Genomic DNA, 13,108 nt, shown 5'->3' with positions numbered 1-13,108 from the left:
AGATCATCCGGGAGGCAGAGGGGTTATCGAGAAGCGTTACAGGGAGGTAGCCACACCAAAGGTACTGGACAAGAGAAGCTGGGTTAAAGTCAGGGGAAAGAAAACTAACAGGCAGGCAGTGCAGGGATCCCTCGTGGCCGTTCCCCTTCAAAACAAGTATACCGTTTTGGATCCTGTTGGGGGGGATGACCTACCGCGGGAAGGCCCCAGCAGCCAGGTCTCTGGCACTGAGTCTGGCTCTGGGGCTCAGAAGGGAATGGGGAGCATAGAAAACCAATAGTAATAGGAGATTCAATGGTTAGGGGAACAGATAGGAGATTCTGTGGTCACGAGCGAGACTCCTGAAAGGTATGTTGCCTCCCGAATGCCAGGGCCAGGGATGTCTTGGATCGTGTCTTCAGGATCCTGAAGGGGGAGGGTGAGCAGCCAGAAGTCGTGGTGCACATTGGTACCAACGACGTAGGTAGGAAAAAGGGTGTGGAGGTAATAAACAAGTTTAGGGAGTTAGGCTGGAAGCTAAAGGCCAGGACAGACAGAGTTGTCATCTCTGGTTTGTTGCCGGTGCCACGTGATAGCGAGGCTAGGAATAGGGAGAGAGTGCAGTTGAACACGTGGCTGCAGGAGTGGTGTAGGAGGGAGGGCTTCAGGTATTTGGATAATTGGAGCACATTCTAGGGAAGGTGGCACCTGTACAAGCAGAACGGGTTGCATCTGAACCAGAGGGGCACCAATATCCTGGGGGGGTGGTTTTCTAGTACTCTTCGGGAGGGTTTAAACTAATTTGGCACGGGAATGGGAACCGGATCTTTAGTCCAGCAACTAAGGATGCCGATAGTCAGGACGCCAAAGCACGTAGTGATGCAGTGGGGAATGTAACACTGACAAAGGAGAGTACTTGCAGGCAAGGAGATGGGTTGAAGTGTGTATACTTTAATGCAAGAAGCATCAGGAATAATGTGGGTGAACTTACGGCATGGATCGGTACTTGGGACTACGATGTGGTGGCCATCACGGAAACTTGGATAGAAGAGGGGCAGAAATGGTTGTTGGAGGTCCCTGGTTATAGTTGTTTCAACAAGATTATGGAGGTTGGTAAAATAGGTGGGGGGTGGCATTGTTAATTAGAGATAGTATAAGAGCTGCAGAAAGTCAGTTCGAGGGTGATCTGCCTACTGAGGTAATATGGGTTGAAGTCAGAAATAGGAAAGGAGCAGTCACCTTGTTGGGAGCTTTCTATAGGCCCCCCAATACCAGCAGAGATGTGGAGGAACAGATTGGGAAACAGATTTTGGAAAGGTGCAGAAGTCACAGGATAGTAGTCATGGGTGACTTCAAATCCCAAACATTGAGTGGAAACTCTTTAGATCAAATAGTTTGGAAGGGGTAGTGTTTGTGCAGTGTGTTCAGGAAGCTTTTCTAACACAGTATGTAGATTGTCCGACCAGAGGGGAGGTCATATTGGATTTAGTGCTTGGTAAAGAACCAGGGCAGGTGATAGATTTGTTAATGGGGGGGGGGGGGGGCATTTTGGAGGTAGTGACCATAATTCTGTGACTTTCGCTTTAGTTATGGAGAGGGATAGGTGCGTGCAACAGGACAAGGTTTATAATTGGGGGAAGGGTAAATACAATGCTGTCAGACAAGAATTGAAGTGCAGAAGTTGGGAACATAGGCTGTCAGGGAAGGACACAAGTGAAAGGTGGAACTTGTTCAAGGAAAAGGTACTGCGTGTCTTTGATATGTATGTCCCTGTCAGGCAGGGAAGAGATGGTCGAGTGAGGGAACCATGGTTGACAAGAGAGGTTGAATGTCTTGTTAAGAGGAAGAAGGAGACTTATGTAAGGCTGAAAAAACAAGGTTCAGACAGGGAGCTGGAGGGATACAAGATAGCCAGGAGGGAACAGAAGAAAGGGATTAGGAGAGCTAAGAGAGGGCATGAAAAATCTTTGGCAGGTAGGATCAAGGAAAACCCCAAGACCTTTTACACATATGTGAGAAATATGAGAATGACTAGAGCGAGGGTAGGTCCGATCAAGGACAGTAGCGGGAGATTGTGTATTGAGTCTGAAGAGATCGGAGAGGTCTTGAACAAGTATTTTTCTTCAGTATTTACAAACGAGAGGGGCCATATTGTTGGAGAGGACAGCGTGAAGCAGACTGATAAGCTGGAGGAGATACTTGTCAGGAAGGAAGATGTGTTGCGCGTTTTGAAAAACTTGAGAATAGACAAGTCACCCGGGCCTGACGGGATATATCCAAGGATTCTATGGGAAGCAAGAAATGAAATTGCAGAGCCGTTGGCAATGATCTTTTCGTCCTCGCTGTCAACAGGGGTGGTACCAGAGGATTGGAGAGTGGCGAATGTCGTGCCTCTGTTCAAAAATGGGAATAGGGATAACCCTGGGAATTACAGGCCAGTTAGTCTTACTTCGGTGGTAGGCGAAGTAATGGAAAGGGTACTGAGGGATAGGATTTCTGAGCATCTGGAAAGGCACTGCTTGATTAGGGATAGTCAGCACGGATTTGTGAGGTGTAGGTCTTGCCTTACAAGCCTTATTGACTTCTTTGAGGAGGTGACCAAGCATGTGGATGAAGGTACAGCAGTAGATGTAGTGTACCTGGATTTTAGTAAGGCGTTTGATAAGGTTCCCCATTGTAGGCTTGTGCAGAAAGTAAGGAGGCATGGGATAGTGGGAAATTTGGCCAGTTGGATAACAAACTGGCTAACCGATAGAAGACAGAGAGTGGTGGTGGATGGCAAATATTCAGCCTGGGAGCCCAGTTATCAGTGGCGTACCGTAGGGATCAGTTCTGGGTCCTCTCTTGTTTGTGATTTTCATTAACGACTTGGATGAGGGAGTTGAAGGGTGGGTCAGTAAATTTGCAGATGATACGAAGATTGGTGGAGTTGTGGATAGTGAGGAGGGCTATTGTCGGCTTCAAAGAGACATAGATAGAATGCAGAGCTGGGCTGTGAAGTGGCAGATGGAGTTTAACACTGACAAGTGTGAGGTTGTCCATTTTGGAAGGGCAAATATGAATGCGGAATACAGGGTTAACGGTAGGATTCTTGGCAATGTGGAGGAGCAGACAGATCTTGGGGTCGATGTTCATAGATCTTTGAAAGTTGCCACTCAAGTGGACAGAGCTGTGAAGAAGGCCTATGGTGTGCTAGCGTTCATAAGCAGAGGGATTGAATTTAAGAGCCGTGTGGTGATGATGCAGCTGTACAAAACCTTGGTCAGGCCACATTTGGAGTACAGTGTGCAGTTCTGGTCGCCTCATTTTAGGGAGGATGTGGAAGCTTTGGAAAAGGTGCAAAGGAGATTTATCAGGATGTTGCCTGGAATGGAGAGTAGGTCATACAAGGAAAGATTGAGGGTGCTAGGCCTTTTCTCATTAGAACGGAGAAGGATGAGGGGCGACTTGATAGCGGTTTATAAGATGATTTGGGGAATAGATAGAGTAGACAGTCAGAGAATTTTTCCCCGGATGGAACACACCATTACAAGGGGACATAAATTTAAGATAAATGGTGGAAGATATAGAGGGGATGTCAGAGGTAGGTCCTTTACCCAGAGTAGTGGGGGCATGGAATGCACTGCCTGTGGAGGAAGTTGAGCCGGAAACGTTAGGGACCTTCAAACGGCTATTGGATAGGTACATGGATTAGTGTAGAATAATGGAGTGTAGGTTAACTTCTTAAGGGCAGCACGGTAGCATTGTGTATAGCACAATTGCTTCACAGCTCCATGGTCCCAAGTTCGATTTCGACTTGGCTCACTGTCTGTGTGGAGTCTGCACATCCTCCCCGTGACTCCGTGGGTTTCCTCTGGGTACTCTGGTTTCCTCCCACAGTCCAAAGTTGTGCAGGTTGGGTGGATTGGCCATACAAAATTGTCGAAAATTCTATGATGAACATCGGACAAATATTCGGCGCAGCATCGTGGGCCGAAGGGCCTGTTCTGTGCTGTATTTCTCTATCTATCTCTATACGACCGAAATCACCCTGTCCTGAACCCTGTGCTGGGTGCAGTGGAACTTACCTCACCTGCCGTCTCACAAAAAGCATTCCCGCGAGGTAACCCAAATTTCTTCTCTAGCGCCCCTAGGCTCGCAAATGTCCCATCGATGAATAGGTCCCCCATTCTTTTAATTCCCGCGCAATGCAGATTTTACTTCAGATTTTGGCGGGTGCAGTGTCCTGGGGCCTGTCGTGAAGGTAAGTTTAACGTTAAAAACTTAACTTACAGGGGGAGTGGCCTTCAGATTTCGGCTGGAGCAGGGTCCAGGAGCCTGTCTGGAAGGTAAGTTTAACTTTAAACCTTACCTTACAGGAGAAGCAGCCTTCAGATTTTCAACAGAAGCTGTGTCCAGGGGCCTGTGGGGAAGGTAAGTTTAACTTTAAAAACTTATTTTACAGGAGGAGCGGCCTTCATTGGACTCATGGTGCACCTGGTCGGTGGGAGCGGCAACGATGCAGTCACCAGCGCCCCCAGACTCGTATCTACACAAGACACCACCTCGAACCTCTTCCACGCCACCCCCTCTCCATCCATTACACACTTACGGATCATCGCCACATTAGCTGCCCAAAAATAACCATATAGATTCGGCAGCGCCAGCCCCCTCTGCCCCTGCTACGCTCCAAAAACACCCTCTTCACTCCCGGGGTCTTATTTGCCCATACGAATCCCATAAAGCTCCTGCTTACACGTTTTAAAAAAGCCTTGGGATTAGGATGCGCAGGCACTGGAAAACAAACAGGAACCTCGGGAGGACCGTCATCTTGACCGACTGAGCCCTACCCACCAGGGAGAGTGGCAGCATATCCCATCTCATGAAATCCTCCTCCATCTTTTCCACCAACCATGCCAAATTAAGCTTATGCAGGGCCCCCCAGCTCCTAGCTACCTGGATCCCCAGGTATCAAAAGCTCCTCCCTGCCCTTTTCAGCCGTAGCTCGTCTATCCCCCTTCCCTGGTCCTCCACATGCACCACAAAGAGCTCACTCTTCCCCACATAGAACATAGAACAGTACAGCACAGAACAGGCCCTTCGGCCCTCAATGTTGTGCCGAGCCATGATCACCCTACTCAAACCCACGTATCCACCCTATACCCGTATCCCAACAACCCCCCCCCCCCTAACCTTACTTTTAATAGGACACTACGGGCAATTTAGCATGGCCAATCCACCTAAACTGCACATCTTTGGACTGTGGGAGGAAACCGGAGCACCCGGAGGAAACCCACGCACACAGGGGGAGGACCTGCAGACTCCACACAGACAGTGACCCAGCTGGGAATCGAACCTGGGAACCTGGAGCTGTGAAGCATTTATGCTAACCACCATGCTACCCTGCTGCCCTTTGAGATTATAACCCGAAATGTCCCCAAACTCCCCAAGGATATGCATAAACTACAGCATCCCCTCCGCTGTTCCCATAACAGCAGGTCATCAGCATATAACGACACCCGGTGTTCCTCCCCCACCCCCCGGACCAATCCCCTTCAGTTCCAAGACTCCCTTAGCGCCATGGCCAGCGGCTCAATTGCCAGTGCAAACAACAAGGGGGATAAGGTACACCCCTGCCTCGTCCTGCGGTACAACCTAAATTACTCCGACCTCCGCCGGTTCGTCAGCCCACTCGCCACTGGGGCCCTATATAACAGCCTGACCCAGATTATGAATCCTTCCCAGAATCCAAACCTCCTAAGCACTTCCCAGAGATACTCCCACTCTCCGCAATCGAAGGCCTTCTCCGCGTCCAGGGCCGCCATTACCTCTGCTTCCCCCTCCACCAAGGGCATCATGATAACATTTAAGAGCCACCACACATTCGTGTTTAACTGCACTTCACAAACCCCGTCTGGTCCTCAAGGATCACCCCCAGGCCACAGTCCTCAATCCTCATAGCCTGAACCTTCACCAGTAACTGAGCATCTACCTTTAGGAGCGCCATTGGCCGATATGATCCACATTGCAATGGATCCTTGACCCGCTTCAAATTCAGCGAGATCAGTGCCCGGGAGATTGTCGGGGCCAGGGTGCCCTCCACCCTTGCCTCATTAAAAGTTCTGACCAGCAACGGGCCCAGCCAGTTCACATACTTTCTGTAAAATTCAACCGGGAATCCATCCGATCCCGGAGCCTTCCCCTTCTGCATGCTCCCCAATCCCTTAACCAGCTCCTCCAGCCCAATCGGCGCGCCAAAACCAGCCACCTGCTCCTCCTCCACCCTCGGGAACCCCAGTTGATCCAAGAATCGCCGCATCCCCTCCCCCACCCCCTCCGGGGGATCAGACCTACACAATCCCCATAGAAGTCCCTAAATAGCTCCTTTATTCTCACTACACTCTGCACTGTATTCCCCCCTCTATCTCTAATGCCACCCATCCCCCTCGCTGCCTCCCTCTTACGCAGCTGATGTGCCAGCATCGGGCTCGCCTTCTCCCCATACTCACATACCGCCCCCTGCATTTTCCCATATTGCGCCTCTGCTTTCCCCGTGGTCAATAGATCAAATTCCATTTTGGAGGTTTTGTCGCTCCCTAAGCAGCACCTCCCCGGGGGCCTCTGAATAGCTCCTGTCCACCCTTAATATTCATAGCATTTACAGTGCAGAAGGAGGCCACTCGGCCCATCGAGCCTACACCGGCTCTTGGAAAGAGCACCCTACCCGAGGTCAACACGTCCACCCTATCCCCATAACCCAGTAACCCCACCCAACACTAAGGGCAATTTTGGACATTAAGGGCACTTTAGCATGACCAATCCACCTAACCTGTACATCTTTGAACTGTGGGAGGAAACCGGAGCACCCGGAGGAAACCCAATCACACACGGGGAGGATGTGCAGACTCCGCACAGTGACCCAAACTAGAATTGAACCTGGGACCCTGGGGCTGTGAAGCAATTGTGCTAACCACAATGCTACCGTGCTGCCCACGTAATATCTCCCTTACCAATCTCTCCCTCTCCCACCACTTCCTCTTTTCCCTATGGGCCCTAATGGAAATTAGCTCTCCCCTAACCACCGCCTTCAAAGCCTTCCAGACTATCTCTACCTGCACTTCCCCATTATCGTTGATCACCATGTATCCATGTATCTTTGAATACACCGCCGGATCCGCCCGCACACCTCCTCATCTACCAGCAATCCCACATCATGGCGCCATAACGGGCGCTGGTCCCTCTCCTCCCTCAACTCCAGCTCCACCCAGTGTTGGGCGTGGTCCGAGAAGGCGATAGCCAAGTATTCCATTCCCTCCACTTTCGGGATTAATCTCCTACTCATTATGAAGAAATCTCTCCGGGAATAGCCTTTATGGACGTGGGAGTAAAAAGAAAATTCTCTGGCCACCGACCTGGCAAACCTCCATGGATCCACTCCCACCATCTGGTCCATAAACCCCCGAAGAACAATGGCCGCAGCCAGCCTCTTACCACCCGTGTCCCCTGCAACCTACCACTCATCATCATGTATCGACATCCATTATCCACCACAATAGTCATCGCCTCAAACGACACCCACTTCCCCACCAGTATCGCAACTCCTCTGTTCTTCGCATCCAGCTCCGAGTGAAAAACCTGCCCTACGTATCTCTTTCTCAGCCTGACCTGATCTGCCACCTTCAAGTGTGTCTCCTGAAGCATGACCACATCTGCCTTCAGTCCCTTTAAGTGCACGAACACCCGGGCCCTCTTAACAGGCCCATTCAGGCCCCTCACATTTCATGTTATCAGCCGGATCAAGGGGCAACTCGCAACCCCCCTCCCCCCGTCGACTAGCCAACCCGTTTTTTAGGCCAGCCATGTGCCCGCGCCTCCCGCACCCTCCAGTCCTCCAGGCGACCGACGACCGCTCCGACTCCCTCTCCTACCTCCAGTTCCCCTTTGGCCAATACAGCAACAATCCAGCTCCACCCCTCCCCACCCAGCCAGACCACCGTCCAGACATTCTGCTCCCCCCATTACGCTCCCGTAAGTCAGCTGACTCCTACTGACCCCGGCCCCTCCCCCCATTCCAGTGAGCCCCCAGTGTGGGGATCCCCCCCACCCCCTGCCGATCAATATGCACTCTCCTCCAGCACCGCCATTCCCCCAGGCCCTGCCCCACCCTTCGTTAGCATGGGAGAAAGCCCGCGCTCCCCATCCAAGCCGTCCCCGCCCCTAATGGCGCAGCTCCTTTCATTTGCGACCTCACCCCATCTCTCCGACCCCAAGCCTCCAACCCACCCCCCTTTCATCAGCGGGGACCTGCCCCTACAGTACCGGTGCCAACACTCTCACACAGCCCCCACATTATGTCCACTCACCCCTTCCCATGTCCCCTTTTCCCAACCCCAAACTAGAAGAAGACCACCCCCACAATACAGTAAACACCCCTCCTCAACAAACCTTCAGTTTGAGTCCAACGTTTAAGTCTGAATAAAGGTCCACGCCTCATCTGGCGTCTCAAAATAATGGTGATGGTCCTGAAACGTGACCCACAATCGCGTTGGCTGCAGCATTCCAAACTTCACCTTCTTCCGATGAAGAACCGCCTTGTCCCAATTAAAACCAACCCTCTTCTTGGCCACCTCCGCACTCCAGTTCTGGTAGATACGAATCTCCGTGTTCTCTTATCTGCTGCTCCGTTCTTTCTTCACCCATCTCAGGACACACTCCCTGTCCATAAAGCGGTGGAACCTCACCAGTACAGCCCTTGGCGACTTGTTGGGTTTGGGCCTCCTTGCCAGGACTCGATGAGCCCCATCCAGCTCCATGTGCCACGGGAAAGTTCCCACGCCCATCAGCGTGTTGAGCATTGTAACTACATATGTCCCAGCGTCAGACCCCTCCACTCCTTCAGGGAGACCCAGAATCCGAAGATTCTTCCTCCTCGACCTGTTTTCCAGGTCTTCAAACTTCTCCTGCCACTTCCTGTGTAGCGCCTCGTGTGCCTCCACTTTCACCGCCAGGCCCAAAATCTCGTCCTCGTCCTCGTTCGCTGCCCTTTGGCCTTTCTGGGTCTCCACCAGCTTTTCTATCGACGCCTTGATTGGCGCCAGCATTTCTGCTCTCAGCTCCGCAAAGCAGTTTTTGTGGAACGCCTGCTGCTCCCGTGACCACTGCGCCCCCGCTGCTTGATCTCCACCCACCGCCATCTTGCTTTTCCAACCCCCCCCCCCCCCCCCCTTCTCTGCTGCTCCAAAACCACTGTTTTGATCGCTCCACTCCTGGTCCACTCCGTACAGTGCTGGGGAAACCTTACTATCACCTTCACACACTGGGAACCGTCCTAAAGTTGCCGCTGAGGAGCCCCCTCAAAAGGGGCCGTTTTGACGGGAGCTGCCCAACGTGCGACCGAGCTAAGCATGGCCGCAACCGGAAATCCAATACATCCATATTATTGATCTGGATTGTGAACAGCTGATGCCCAATAATTGATCATTGCCGTACCTCACTAACCTCAGTCTGCCAGATCAAAAGGAGTTTTTTAATTCATGTTCTCTGTTTGGTGTTTGTTAATCATTTTAATTCTATGTCAGAATGTTTGCTGCTGTACCATGTAATTTTACTTTTCTTATTTTGCGAATTAACCTCCCAGGGCGGGAGCGGAGGATTGGGGGCGGGTATTTTATCAGAAGCCGTCTAACATTCCAAATACATAACGTACATCGACTGTCATATGTCAATTATGTGAGCACCATCCACAAAAAAACACCAACAAGTTCGTCAAGCACAATTTGCCATTCGTAAACCCATGCTGAATGTGTCCACTCAGATCATGACCACTGAGGAATTCGCCGATATGAAATAAGCCGCAGCTGCCAAACTGCGACCAGACACAGACTTGTGATGGCAGAGGACAAGAATTCTGGCATTCGAAGGTCACGCCTGCTGGGAAGTTTTGTAAAGCAGTGCGGAGCGTTAATTGACATTTGTAGTTGATGGCCCAGAATTTGCGATACATTTGGCGGACTTAGAAATGGTATCATCAGGCAAAAAGCCTGCTCAGGAGCCCACAATTCAGAGCGCAACTCCAGTAACCTACATATTTGTTATTACGAAAGCCTTGTTCGTTCTGCAGTTTACAACAACACCATAATAAATTTCCAGTGTTGTTTGGAACAAAAAAAATAGTTAATACTTGGTGGCTATCAAATGAAAACATGTTGCAATCTCCGTTTCAAATACCATTGTATAGTTATTTTCTTACGCATCTTAAAAACAGAATGAACTAAGACTAGTTCATTTATGTTGAAGAAAATTGAGACAAGTAGTTATTTGTTTCCTCCTAAATGCAGAAAGCTGTCCAGTGAGCCGCTATAAACTAAATAAATCCACTCGTACATTTCGTATACATAAATGAAAGTTACACAGAGAGTTCCAATGTGCCGAAGAGCGAGAACTACATGGAAGATTGAAAGAAAGGATCTCTCCTCAACGTTCAATGCGATTATTAGGTTTTTTAAAAAGTCAAGGTTTGAAAAGGGAGGCCTAATGATTGTGGCTGGTTTACTGACAGAATTGCAATATGGCAATACGGTTTAGACTCAAGAGGAGGCAGTTCGTCAGTGGTACTCTCACTGGACCAGTCATACAGAAACCCGAGTTAATCCACTGACCACGAAAGGAAAAATGCTGGAAAATCTCAGCAAGTCTGGCAGCATCTGCAGGGAGAGAAAAGCGCTAACGTTTCGAGTCTGATGACTCTTTGTCAAAGCTTTAATCCACTGGCCAACCGGGTTAGAATCACCACCATGACAGATGGTTAAAATCGAATAAAAAGCCGAATGATGGCCACAAAACCATTTCCGTAAAAAAACATATTCCGCGCTTTCCTGAAATGTGACTCTTCACCCAAAGCAATATGATTGATTCTTAAATTTCTTCTGAAATTGTTGAGGAGCAATTTAAAAGCAATGAAGGATAAACAAGAAATACTGCTAATGCTTGCTAGTCCAACCAGCGATGACCACATCCATGAACTAATCTAAAAATGCTACAGATTACCAGTTCAAATGATCACATTTCAACTTCTGATCTTAACCGAGGATATTACCACTCAATGCCACATGGCAATCTGGTAGCCTTCATGCACTTTTTCTTTCCCTGTTTAAAATTGTTCTCTGCTTTATGAAACATTGACTTGCGCACTTAGTGTTGAAAAAAACTTCAAACCGTATTTTAATAAGAATTCTTAAATAATTCAGAGTATATTTAAGTTTTGCAGGTATTTCAAAGTTTTGGAAAATTGAAAAGTGGTTAAAGGTAATTAAATAAACTGAGGGACTGCAGGGCGCTTCATCGAAATTTCACCTTGCTGCGCATTCCACAGATTATTTTGTCAATGCAGAAAATGGTAAAGTTCCGGAGGCAGCCAATGAACGAGGGAATTTTCACCGCAGTCATTGTCAAATGTCTTTGATTCAACCCTGACCATAATCCCAGGCCGTTCCGTTATCATCAATAATGTTGATTTATGATCATATGCAATTTCTGTTATTTTTCCATCCGATCCCTTGATGAACATAATATTCCACCAAAAACATAACTAGCAGCCCCGTGCTGTGTGGATTAATCTGTTTTTGTTCAATTAATCTAAAATATTAAACCACTTAATTATCTCCCTGGAGGATGACATCAGATATAACTGTACCAATCCTTCATTGTCGTTCAGGAGGCACTCAGAGATTCCGGTAGAAATGCACGGTTTACCAAAATGTTCGCTGTTTGCCATTTATTATCCACTCCTTGCAGCCATCGGAGCTCCAGGTAAACTATTCCACTTAATTCTTAGATACGGGAAATAGTAGCACCACTTAAAGGTATCACATTTCCACAATTCAGGTACCTTTTCTCGCATTCATTGGAGTGTTTTCCCCCTTCTTACCTGTGACATTATATCCATTAACGGGTTAATCTCTCCTTTTTAACTGATATTTTACTTCACGCTTACAACATTATTCCTTCATATTTACTGTGTAGCGTCACAATTTTAACTGTATAATGTGTTCGCTTTACTGTCGTGATTGAACTATGTTAATGTTGTAAATTTAAACGGTGATTCCTTTCTTTTAGCGGTGTGCAACGAGACTATTACTAGTAATATTATATCGCCGTATAAATAGTATATTTTCCTCTTTAGAGTTTGATGCAGATACCGACTTTTCAACAGATGGTCAATTTTACGATGATAGTATTAATGTGTTCATACTGTAACTTGTCGCTCTTAGTGGTATAATATTATCCTGATAATAGTGTCATTTATCTTAGTTAGTGGTATAACACTGTGCGGCACAACAACTCAGTGGGCGAGAAGGTAGCACAGTAGCTCGGTCATTTTAAGTGCGTAGTCAGCACATTCTCCCCGCGTCTGCATGGGTTTCCTCTCACAAGGACCGAAGGACGTGCTGTCAGGTGAATTAGAAATTCGGATGTCTCTCTGTGTGTACCGGAACAGGCGCCGGAGTGTGCGACTAAGGGGTTTAACTTCATTGTAAGCTGACTTGTGACAAATAAAAATGAGTATTATAATGTCGTTCTCTCTGTTCTTGATATAATATTACCCTGTTAACTAATATCGCTATTAGTCGTGGAATATCACTGTTGATGCTGTAATATTGCCAAGTTAAAGTGTAATTTCCCACTGTGAGTGGTATAATATTACCCTGATCGTAACGTAATTTATAAAGGTTAATGCTATGTAATCCTGTTGTTAGAGTGATTTCATGGCTCTTGGTACAGTTTCTTGGCGTCAACTTCTTCCCTTTAACGGTATATTGCTTTCCACCAACTCGATACCATTGCATCCCTTTAATTTTATAATTTATCGCAATTACCGTGAACACAACTTGGTGTAAGTATAGTTCAAGTCTATTGCTGAATGGATTACTGTGGATAAACTGTGAAACTGATCATGAGATAAATGGAATTTTATTGTGGGATAATAATCACGCCGTGAAACGCACTTTCTGTTGAATTATTGGCATTATTTCGGGAAGAATATCAAACTGCAATCACGGTGTGAATGTAATAACCTTCTGTCACTGACAGCCTAGCTATGGTTTATTTAACCCACTGTTATCACGGTATTGTTGTAGATCAATGTATCCAT

This window comes from Scyliorhinus canicula, chromosome 17 (genome assembly GCF_902713615.1).
Source record: "Scyliorhinus canicula chromosome 17, sScyCan1.1, whole genome shotgun sequence".
Classification (NCBI taxonomy): Eukaryota; Metazoa; Chordata; class Chondrichthyes; order Carcharhiniformes; family Scyliorhinidae; genus Scyliorhinus; species Scyliorhinus canicula.
This window is presented reverse-complemented; position numbering follows the sequence as displayed.